Source organism: Pteropus vampyrus, unplaced genomic scaffold (genome assembly GCF_000151845.1).
Source record: "Pteropus vampyrus isolate Shadow unplaced genomic scaffold, Pvam_2.0 Scaffold40, whole genome shotgun sequence".
NCBI classification, from domain to species: domain Eukaryota; kingdom Metazoa; phylum Chordata; class Mammalia; order Chiroptera; family Pteropodidae; genus Pteropus; species Pteropus vampyrus.
In genome coordinates, this window is record NW_011888821.1 from 3,633,377 (window position 1) to 3,644,156 (window position 10,780).

A 10,780-nucleotide genomic window follows, 5' to 3' on the forward strand; every position below is an offset into this window, starting at 1 on the left:
TAAAGATTCAAGTAGAAATTAATAAATTTAAGAAAGAAAAGAAAAGAGAAACTAAAATTTGTTTTTCAAAAAGACACCAAAATTGAGGCACCTTTACTTAGACTGACCATTAAAAAGACTCATATTACTGAAATCAGGAATGAAAGAGGGAACATTACTACCAACATTTTAGAAGTTAAAAAGATTATAAGAGAATACTATGGAACAGTTTACTTGTATATCACTCAATGAAATAGATGACTTAGACAAATTACTAAAAAGACCCAAAGGATCAAGAAGAAATAGAAAAGCTGAACAGTCCCATAATAAGTAAAGAGATTGAATTAGAACACAAAAAAAGCTCAACATCAGATGGCCTTGTTATTGAATTCTACCAAACATTTAAAGATATCAACTCTTTACAAATTTTTCCAAGAAGAGGAATACTTTCCTAATCATTCTGTGAAGCTAGTATTAACCTGATATTAAAATGAGACAGCAACATCACAAGAAAAGGAAACTACAGAACGATATCTCATCAGTATGAAGCAAAAATCAACAAAACATTAGCAAATTGAATCCAGCCACGTAAAGGATTATACATCATGACCAAGTAGGATTTATCGCAGGAGTGCAAGGTTGATTTTACATCCAAAAATACATTACTGTAATGTACCATATCAGTGGAATAGAGAACAAAGCTATGTGGTCATGTTAATACATGTTGAAAAAGCATTTCCTGATAAAATCTATGTTCCTTCATGATAAAAATCATTCAGCAAAGCAGGTATAGTTTGGAAATTCCTTAAGCTGATAAAGAGCATCGGTAAAAATTTCACACCTAACATCATACTAATGATTAAAGACTGAACAAGAACAAGACAAAGATGGTCCACTCTTGCCACTTCTATTTTACATTGAACCGAAAGTTCTAGTCAGGACTGTTATGCAAGAATATGAAACAAAAGACATCGAGATTGGAAAGGAAGAAATAAGACTGTTGACAGATGATTAGTTTATATGTAGAAAATCCTAAGAAATCTACAAAAAACTAGAGGTATAAGCAAGATCAACAGTGTTGCAGGTTATAAGATCAGTATGCAGAATTCTATTGTATTTCCATATAGTTATAATGAATAATCCAAAAATGAAGAAAAACAGTTTTATTTACAATAGCATCAAAAAGAAGTACAAAACATTCTGAAAACTACAAAATATTGAAATTAAAGATTAAAAATGGGAAGACATCACATGTTCATGGATCAGAATACTTGATAGAATTAAGGTAACAATACTCCTGAAATTGATCTACAGACATTTTCAAAGTGTCAACGGGCTTCTTTGCAGAAATTGTTAATCTGATCCTAAAATTTATATTGATGTTCAAGGAACTCATGATAACTAAAACAATCTTCAAAAAAAAACAAAGCCAGAGGATTCACACATCCTGATTTCAAAACTTACTAGAAAGCTACAGTAGTCAAGGGAATAGTACTGGCATAAGGACAGACCTATATATCAGTGGGATAAAATTGAGAACCCAGAAACAAACCTTCGTGTTTATAGTCAACTGGTTTTTGACCAGAGTTCCAAAGCAATTCAATAGAGGAAAGAATGACCTTTTCAAATGGTGCTGGAATAACTGTATGTCCACATGCAGAATAGTAAATGTGGGTTCTTTACTATACATTATATACAAATATTAACTAAAAATTGATCAAAGGGTTAAAACTACAAACATTTTAAATGGGTGACTCTTAATGACCTTGAAAAAGCAGTGATTTCTTAGATATGATGCCAAAAGCACAAGCAACAAATGTAAAAATAAACTGGACTTTATCAAAATTAAAGGTGTCAGTTTTTCAAAGTATACCATCAAAAATTGGAAACACACCCACAGAATGTGATTTAAAGTGTTCAAATCCTATCAGATAAGGGACTTAAATCTAGAAGAAATAAAGAACTCTTACAAGTCAATTACAAAAAGGCGAATAACCCAATTTTAAAGTGGGCAAATTATTTGAATAGACATTTTTCCAAAGAAGATATCCTGGTGGCCAATAAGCACATGAGAAGATGCTCAACATCATTAGTCATCAAAGAAATGCGAATCAAAATGACATTGAGGTGTACCACATCACTCATACCAAGATGGCTATGCAAAAAAAGATGAGTGTTGATCAAGAGGTGTTAAAATTGGATTCCTTATACACTCCTGTTATGAATGTAAACTGATACAGACCCTTTAGAAAACAATGCAACTGTTCTTCAAAAGGTTAATATAATGTTATTATGTAACTCAGCAATTCCACCCTTAGGCATATACCCAAGAGAAATAAAAACATGTCCACTCAAAAATGTATATTTGAATGTTCATATCAGCATTATTCTTAATAACCAAATTTAGTTTTATAGCAGAATGTGTACATACAATGTAAAAGTAAGGTAAAATCTGTAATGTAAATTCTAAATTCAATGAAAAAAGATACTAAAGGGAGTAATTATGAGAGTAAGGAAAAGTTAATTTTTTTAGATGAGATATACTCAATAGTTCCAGTCTTGAGCTCAGTGGTTTCTGAAATGTTGGCTGAAGAATGCTTTTAGAATGTCTTTAAATATACTGGAATCCATGGAATTGTAAAGCATATGTAGACCTTAAAAAAATAAGAGAGATATTTTCATATTAAAGTAATATGGAGATAACAAATAACAAAAAATAAATAGCAACAAAGTTATAAAAGTCAGAAAGCAAAAAAATTTAAATGTAATTAAAGTTTTAATATACCATTTATAATATAATTGGATTAAGTACTATTAAAGACAGATTCATTAGATTGTTTTCAATAAATTTTACAAAAGACATCTAAAACAAATTGCTGGGATGGACAACAGTATATTCAGCAGGAGTTATATCATCAAATAAAATAGAATGAAAGGGACAGATTAGATTATATTTTTAAAGTTTAATATTAACATGATACCATCAATTAATTATGCATCCAAGAGAAAATGAAAGTAGATCCCTTCCTCTCGCTATATGCTAAAATCAATTCTAGGTGGATTAAGGACTTAAATTTAAAAAGACATCTTTAAAACTTCAGAAAATATAGATGACTTATTTTTCCAACCCTGTGCTGCAAAATAGTACCATGAGTCAAAAGATTTTTGTGAAATGTGGCTTATAAGACAGCAAAGGATTGAAGCTGTTGAAGGGAGTCCAGAGTTCTGGTGTGCCAACAATCTCCCAGTGAGACTAAATTGCTGCTTTTTTCTCCCAGTAATAAATTTCGGTCAGTCTTTCTACAACAGGTAAACTATCCCTTCACCTTTTAGGCAGTTACTGGTACTTTTACTGGCAGTTTTACTTGTTTTTCCAGTTTTACTTGTTTTTTCCTAAATATTTGAATATAGAGGTTTTCCAGGGTGAAGTACCTCTCCTCAGAACCCTTTCATCATCTAACAAGTTGCACAGTTATGACTAATTATCTCATGTCATTTATAAACTTTAAGAATAATTGACTCTGAGCAAGCATTCCTATTACAGGCATACATCATTGTATCATGCTTTGCTTTATTTTGCTTCTTGAAATTTTGTGGCAACCCTGCATCAAGCAACTTTATCAGTACCATTTTTCCAACAGCATTTGCTCACTTTGTGTCTTAGTGTCACATTTTGGTAATTCTCATAATATTTCGGACTTTTTCATTATATTATGGTGATCTGTCATCTTTGATATTGCCATTGTAATAGTTTTGGGGCACCACAACCATGCCCCATGTAAGATGGAGAACTTAATTGGTAAATGTGTGTGTTCTGGTTGCTCCACCAAGCAGCCGTTCTCCTGTCTCTCCCCTCTCTTCAGTCCTCCCAATTTTCCAAGACACAACAAAACAATATTGAAATTAGGCCAGTTAACAACCCTACGTTGTCCTTAAAGTGAAAGGAAGAGTTGCGTGGCTCACATTAAATCAAAAGCTAGAAATAATTAAGCTTAGTGAAGGAGGCATATCAAAAGCTGATAAATAAAGGCTGAAAGCTAGACCTCTTGCATCAAACAGTTACCCAAGTTGTGATGCAAAAGAATTCTTGAAGGAAATTAAAAGTGCTACTCTAATGAACACACGAATGATAAGAAAGCAGAACAGCCTTATTGCTGATATGGGAAAAGTTTCCGTGGTCTGGATAGAAGATCAAACCAGCTACAACATTCTCTTAAGCCAAAGAGTAATCCAGAGTAAGGCCCTAACACTTCAATTCTGTGAAGGCTGAGAGAAGTGAATAGGCTGTGGAAGAAAAGTTTGAAGCTAGCAGATATAAGGAAAGAAACCATCTCTGTAACATAAAAGAGCAAGATGAAGCAACAAGCACTGACGTAGAAGCAAGTTATCCAGAAGATCTAAGGTAATTAATGAAGGTCACTGGCTAAACAGATTTTCCATGTGTACAAAATAGCCTTATTTGGAAGAAGATGTCATCTAGATCTTTCATAGCTCCAGAGAAGTCAATGCCTTATTTCAAGGCTTCAAAGCTCCAAAGGACAGGCTGACTCTTGTTAGAGACCAGTGTAGCTTGTGACTTTAAGATGAAGCCAGTGCTCATTTACCATTTCAAAAATCCTACGGGCCTTAAGAATTATGCTGTGTCTTTTCTGCCTGTGCTATATAAGTGGAACAACAATGCCTGGACGACAGCACATCTTTACTGAATATTTTTAAGCCCACTTTTGAGAACTGCTCAGACAAAAAGATTCCTTGCAAAATATTGCTGGACATTGACATTACACCTGGTCACCCAAGCGATCTCATGGACATGTACAATAAGATAAATGTTGCTTTCATGCCTGCTAACACAGCATCCATTCTTTAGCCTATGGATCAAGGAGTAAGTTTGACTTTCGGGTCTTATTACTTAAGAAGTACATTTCATTAGGCTATAGCTGCCATAGATAATGATTCCCCTGATGGATCTAGGCAAAGTAAATTGAAAACCTTCTGGAAAAGATTCACCATTTAATGTGCCATTAAGAACATTTATGATTTATGGGAAGAGGCCATAATATAACATTAACAGGAGTTTAGAAGAATTGATTCCAATCCCCACAGAAGGGATCAAGACTTTAGTTGAGGAAGTAACCACAGATGTAATAGAAATAGCAAGAGAACTAGAATTAGAAGTAGAGCCCAAAGATGTGACTGAATTGCTGCAATCTCATGATCAAACCTTAATCTATTAGGAGTTGCTTTTTATGAATTAGCAAGGAAGTAGTTTCTTGAGATGGAATCTACTTCTGGTGAATATGCTGTGAAGATTGTTGAAGTGACCTCAAAGGATTTAGAACAGTACATAAACTTAGTTGATAAAGCAGAAGTAGGGTTTTAGAAGTGGGGGTTTAGAGGAAAAAAGTTCTTTTGTGGATAAAATGCTATCAAACAGCAGCGCACACCACAGAGAAATTACTCATGAAAGGAAGAGTCAATCAATACAGCAGACCTAATTGTCTTATATTAAGAAATTGCCAAAGCCATGTTACCCTTCAGCAACCACCACCCTGATAAATTAGTAGCCATCAGTATTGAAGCAAGACCCTCCACTAGCAAAAAGATTATGACTCACTGAAGGCTCAAATGATGGCTAGCATTTTTCACAACAAAATATTTGTTAAGGTATGTACCTCTTTTTAAGATATGCTATCTCACACTTAATACACTGTAGTATAGTGTAAACATAACTTTTATATGCCCTGGGAAACCAAAAAAATTGTTTGTCTTGCCTTATTGTGATATTTGCTTTATTGTGGTCTGAAACCAAACCTGCAACATCTCCATGGTAAGCCTATATAAATTCTGAGATCTGCATTCCTTTTATATATTTTTATCATTTTACTGCTTTGGTAAAGCTCCATGCCCTCAGATTACCTGGACCAGAAGATTTCTCTGCCGCCATTATTTCACACATGACCATGAGGTAGGGAAGGACTTCTCAAAGAAGAGATTAAGCTTTAGCCATAAAAGAAAAAAAAATGGATAAATTTATATTTAAATTAGAGGAGCAAATTCAAGCTGCATAATGCTAGAAGACACCTGTAACTCCTGTAACAAAGGATTGGCAAAGGATTATTTATAATATATTAAGTACTTTTAAAAACATGAGAAAACCAATAGAAAAAATGAGCAAGACATAACCAGGAATTTTTCAGAGAAAAGGAAACATAGCCAATAAATATGAAAAGATGCTAGTAATTAAGGAAATGCAAATTATGACAGATATATCTATATACAAATAGATTGAAGGGCTCAAAGGATGTAGATAGTGTAGTGGTAACTCTTACACGTTGGGTGTAAGAGTTAACACTACAGAGTTACTCATAGGGGTGTAAATTGTTAAACTGTTTTTGAAGAGTTACTCATAGGGGTGTAAATTGGTAAACTGTTTTTGAAAATTTGTCTATATTGAAAATTGGAAAAGGAACCCTCATACACTACTGATATGACTGCAAATTGGTACAGCCACTATGGAAAACAATATGGAAGTTCCTCAAAAAACTAAGAATTGATCTACTATGTGATCTGTAATCCCCCTACTGGATATTTACCCCAAAGACTTGAAAACATATATCTGAAAAAATATATGCACACTGATGTTCATAGTGGCATTATTCACAGTGGCCAGGACATGAAAGCAACTTAAGTGTCCTACAATATATGATTGAATAAAGAAGATGTAGTACATATATACAATGAAATATTACTCAACTATAAGAAGAGGTGAAATACTGCCATTGCGACAGCATGGATGGACCTTGAGATAATCATGCTAAGCAAAATAAGCCAGACAGAAAAGTTGAAAACCACATGATATCACTTATGTGTGGGATATAAACCTAAAAGCAACAAACAAACATGACAAAAAAACAAACTCATGGACATGGACAATAGACTAGTGGTTATCAAAGGATGGGATAGGTAGATGGAATAAAAGAGGTCAGATATGTGGTGACAGAAAGAAACATGCAATGCAAAATATATGACTTACTATTGAATCGTACACTTGAAACTGACTGGATTTTGTTAACCAATCTCACCATAATATAAAAAATAATAACAAAAAAAAAATTTGAATATTTGTGTACCTTATCACTACTCAACAAACACACTCCAGTAATTGTTACAGTCAGGAACTAGACAAGGATGCCAATTCTTTCCATGGTTATCCACCACAGAATGGCCATTCTAGCCAGAACAATCAGGCAAGAAAAAGAAATAAAAGGCATCCAAATTGGGAATGAAGAAGTGATACTGTCATTATTTGCAGGTGATATGATTCTGTATATAGAAAACCCTAAAGATGTCACCAAAAGACTATTAGAAACAGTAAACAAACACATGAAAGTTACAGGATACAAAATCTATACATAAAAATCTGTGGCATTTCTAATACTACAATGAAAGAGAAATGAAAACAATCTCATTTACAATTGCAAAAAAAGGACAAAATACCTAGAAATAAATTTAACAAAGGAGGTAAAGGACCTGTGCAACTAAAAACTATAAGATATTTATTGAAAGAAATTGTAGAAGACACACAAAAAAAATCAAGATAGTTCGTATTCATGGATTGGGAGAATTCACATTGTAAATGACCTTATTACCTAAAACAATATACAGATTAAATGCCGTCCCCCATCAAAATCTCAGTGGCATTTTTCCTGAGAGAAAAGAACAAACCAGAAGTTTAAAAACTCGGTTTCAAACTGTGCTACAAAGTTACAATAATCAAAACAGTATGGTATTGGCAGAAAACATACACACAGACCTATGGAACAGAATTGGGAGCCCAGAAATTAACCCAAACATATATGGGCAACTAATTTTCAACAAAGGAGCCAAAAACATACAATGGTGAAATTCTCTTCAATAAATGCTGTTGGGAAATCTGGAAAGGCACATGCAAAAGAACGAAACTAGACTGCTGTCTGACACTATACACAAAACAACTCAAAATGAGTGAAAGACTTGAATATAAGACTGAAACAGTAAAATACATAGAAAAAAAACATAGGCACTAAACTTAGGGTCTTTGGTCTCACAAGGGTTTTTGTGGACTTGACTCCAAAGGCAAGGGAAATAAAATAAATGGTGCTACATCCAACTAAAAAGCTTCTGTACAGCAAAAGAAACCATCAACAAAACAAAAAGGCAGCCAGCCAAATAGAAGATATTTGCAAATAATACCTCCAAAAAGAGGCTAATAAAATATGTAAAGAACTCATACAACTCAACAGCAAAAATAGTTTGATTTTTTAAAATGTGCAGAGGCCCTGACTAGACAGTTTTTCAACAAAGACATACAGATAGCTAACATATATATGAAAAGATGTTCAACATCACTAGTTATAAGGGAAATGTAAATAAAATAAAAATAAAAAAACGGATAACACCTCACAGCTTTTAGAATGGGTATTATCAATAAGACATGAAGTAACAGGCATTGGAGAAGACGTGGGAAAAAAGGGAGCCCTTGCACACTGCTGATGAGAATGTAAATTGGTACAGCTACTATGGAAAATAGTTTGGAGGTTCCTCAAAAAATTAACAGTATAGCCACTATATAACCCAGTAATCCCTCTTCTGTATATCTACCCAAAAAATTTGAAAACACTTATTCATAAAAATATATGCGCTTCTGTGTTCATTGCAGCATTATTCATAATAGCCAGAACGTGGAAACAACCTAAGTGTCCTTTGATATAGATGATTGGGTAAAAAAGACATAATACATAGATATAATGGAATATTACTCAGCCATAAAAAAGATGAAATACTGCCATTTGCAGCAACATGGATAGATCTTGAGAGTATTATGCTAAGTGAAATAAGTCAGACGGAAAAAGACAAGAACCATGTGATTTCACTTGTGTGATATGAAGCAAAAAGCAACAAATGAACAAACAAACTCATAGATCTAGATAACAGAATGGTGGTTACTAGAGGGGGAAGGAGGGTTGGGAGAGGACAAAAAGGGTAAATGGGGTCAAATACATGGTGACAGAAGATGACTAGGCTTCGGGTGGTGAGCACACAATTGACTATACAAATATCATAAGGATATACACTTGAAATTTGTGTAGTGTTATTAACCATTGTTACCCCAATTAAAAGAAATACAGATATGCACCTCGAAACAAAATTGTCACAACATTGATGTTAGTAAAAAACAAAAAAAAAACAAAAGAGAAAACTGGAAATGACCCAAATATCTTTGATATATAACGGGATAAACAGATTTCATTATATTGATCCAATGGGTTATTTTGCCATGAAAATGTATGATTTATTGTTGTATACAACCAAATGAATGATTTTTGTCAATATAAGTGAAAAAATTATTAGAAACCTATAGTTTTCTCAAAAACAAGTAAAATTAAGTTGTGTATAGTTTACATATGACATTTATAATGAAACTATCATTTACAAACAGCAATAGAAGTATAAACCCAAAACTTTAGAATACAGATTTATCTCAGGATGAGGAAGAGGGAGAGGGAGAGGGAGAGGGGACATGATGTGGGAAACGTGAATAGAAGTTACTGGTGGCAGTATTTGGTTGAATGGTGGTGGTACAAAGATAGAATTTTCAATATGTTGTTATATTTCATAATGGATATTGCATGTCTTATGTATGCATCAAATGTAGAGGCATATTTACCCCCCAAATTTTAGGACTTTTCACTAGTTTGGGTTTTTTCCAAAAGCCCTGAGAAAGACCATAGCAACGTGTTCACATGGCTGGATGTCTCTGTAAGAGTTATAAAAGTAAGATATTTTAAACTGTAGTTATTTAAGACTGCTGTCTTCATCTTGATTTATTCTTACCTTTGTGTCATCTGGCAGTAGAATGGCTTCAGTCATTTTGTGATTGGGGATATACTTAGTGTGGATTTAACAGGAAACATTGGTAGTTCACAGTCACCTTTTGAGTGTAGGTAATTATGCCTTTCAGCCTGATAGTGATAGGACTGTGATCTGTAGTGCCTGGCACCTGAAATACATGAGTAATGAAAGAGTCAAGGTTTGAAATTTGTGAAGCCAGAAAGTAGTCAAGGAAAACAAATCCAATTAATCTGATGTTTAAAATTCTTAGTAGAGGATTTAGTTCTCATGGATTTCCAATCTAAAGAGAACTTTTCTCCTGTTAGAAATATACTCAATAATAACATGGCATATTCAATTAGAAATTCACCATTTTTTTGTTAAGAATTCTGCCTTTGAAATAAAATAGTTTTTGTGTTTATAGGGTACAGAACTGTAGCATTACCAACAAGATATCTTCAGGTGAAGCTGTTTTATGCATCCTGATTATCAATTTTAAAAATTAACCATGCTAGAATAAATACGTGGTTTGTTCATTCTCTCTATGACAAATACTACAAAAATTGTATTCATGAAGAGACTGAAATATGCAGTTGTATAGGAAAAATAGAATTCTCTATGGCGTCAGTCCCTTAATGAAAGTATGTTATTTTTATGGATTTTGTGATGTTTGTGTGTATATGACAGATTTTTTAAATTTGAATTTGTTGTGATTTCTTCTAAATAGTTACCTTAAACTTCAGGTCTCTCAGATCCTGAAACTGTTCATGATCAAATGATAAATTACATAAAAAATATAGTAAACAAAACTTCAAGTAAGTAAATAGATAATGATAAATGAAAAAATTATCAAGTAGCTTTGTGAGTTATTTGTGCCTTAAAAGTTCCTAAATTCTATCTTTGAGTTTAATAAGTGCTCTGTGGTTTGTTA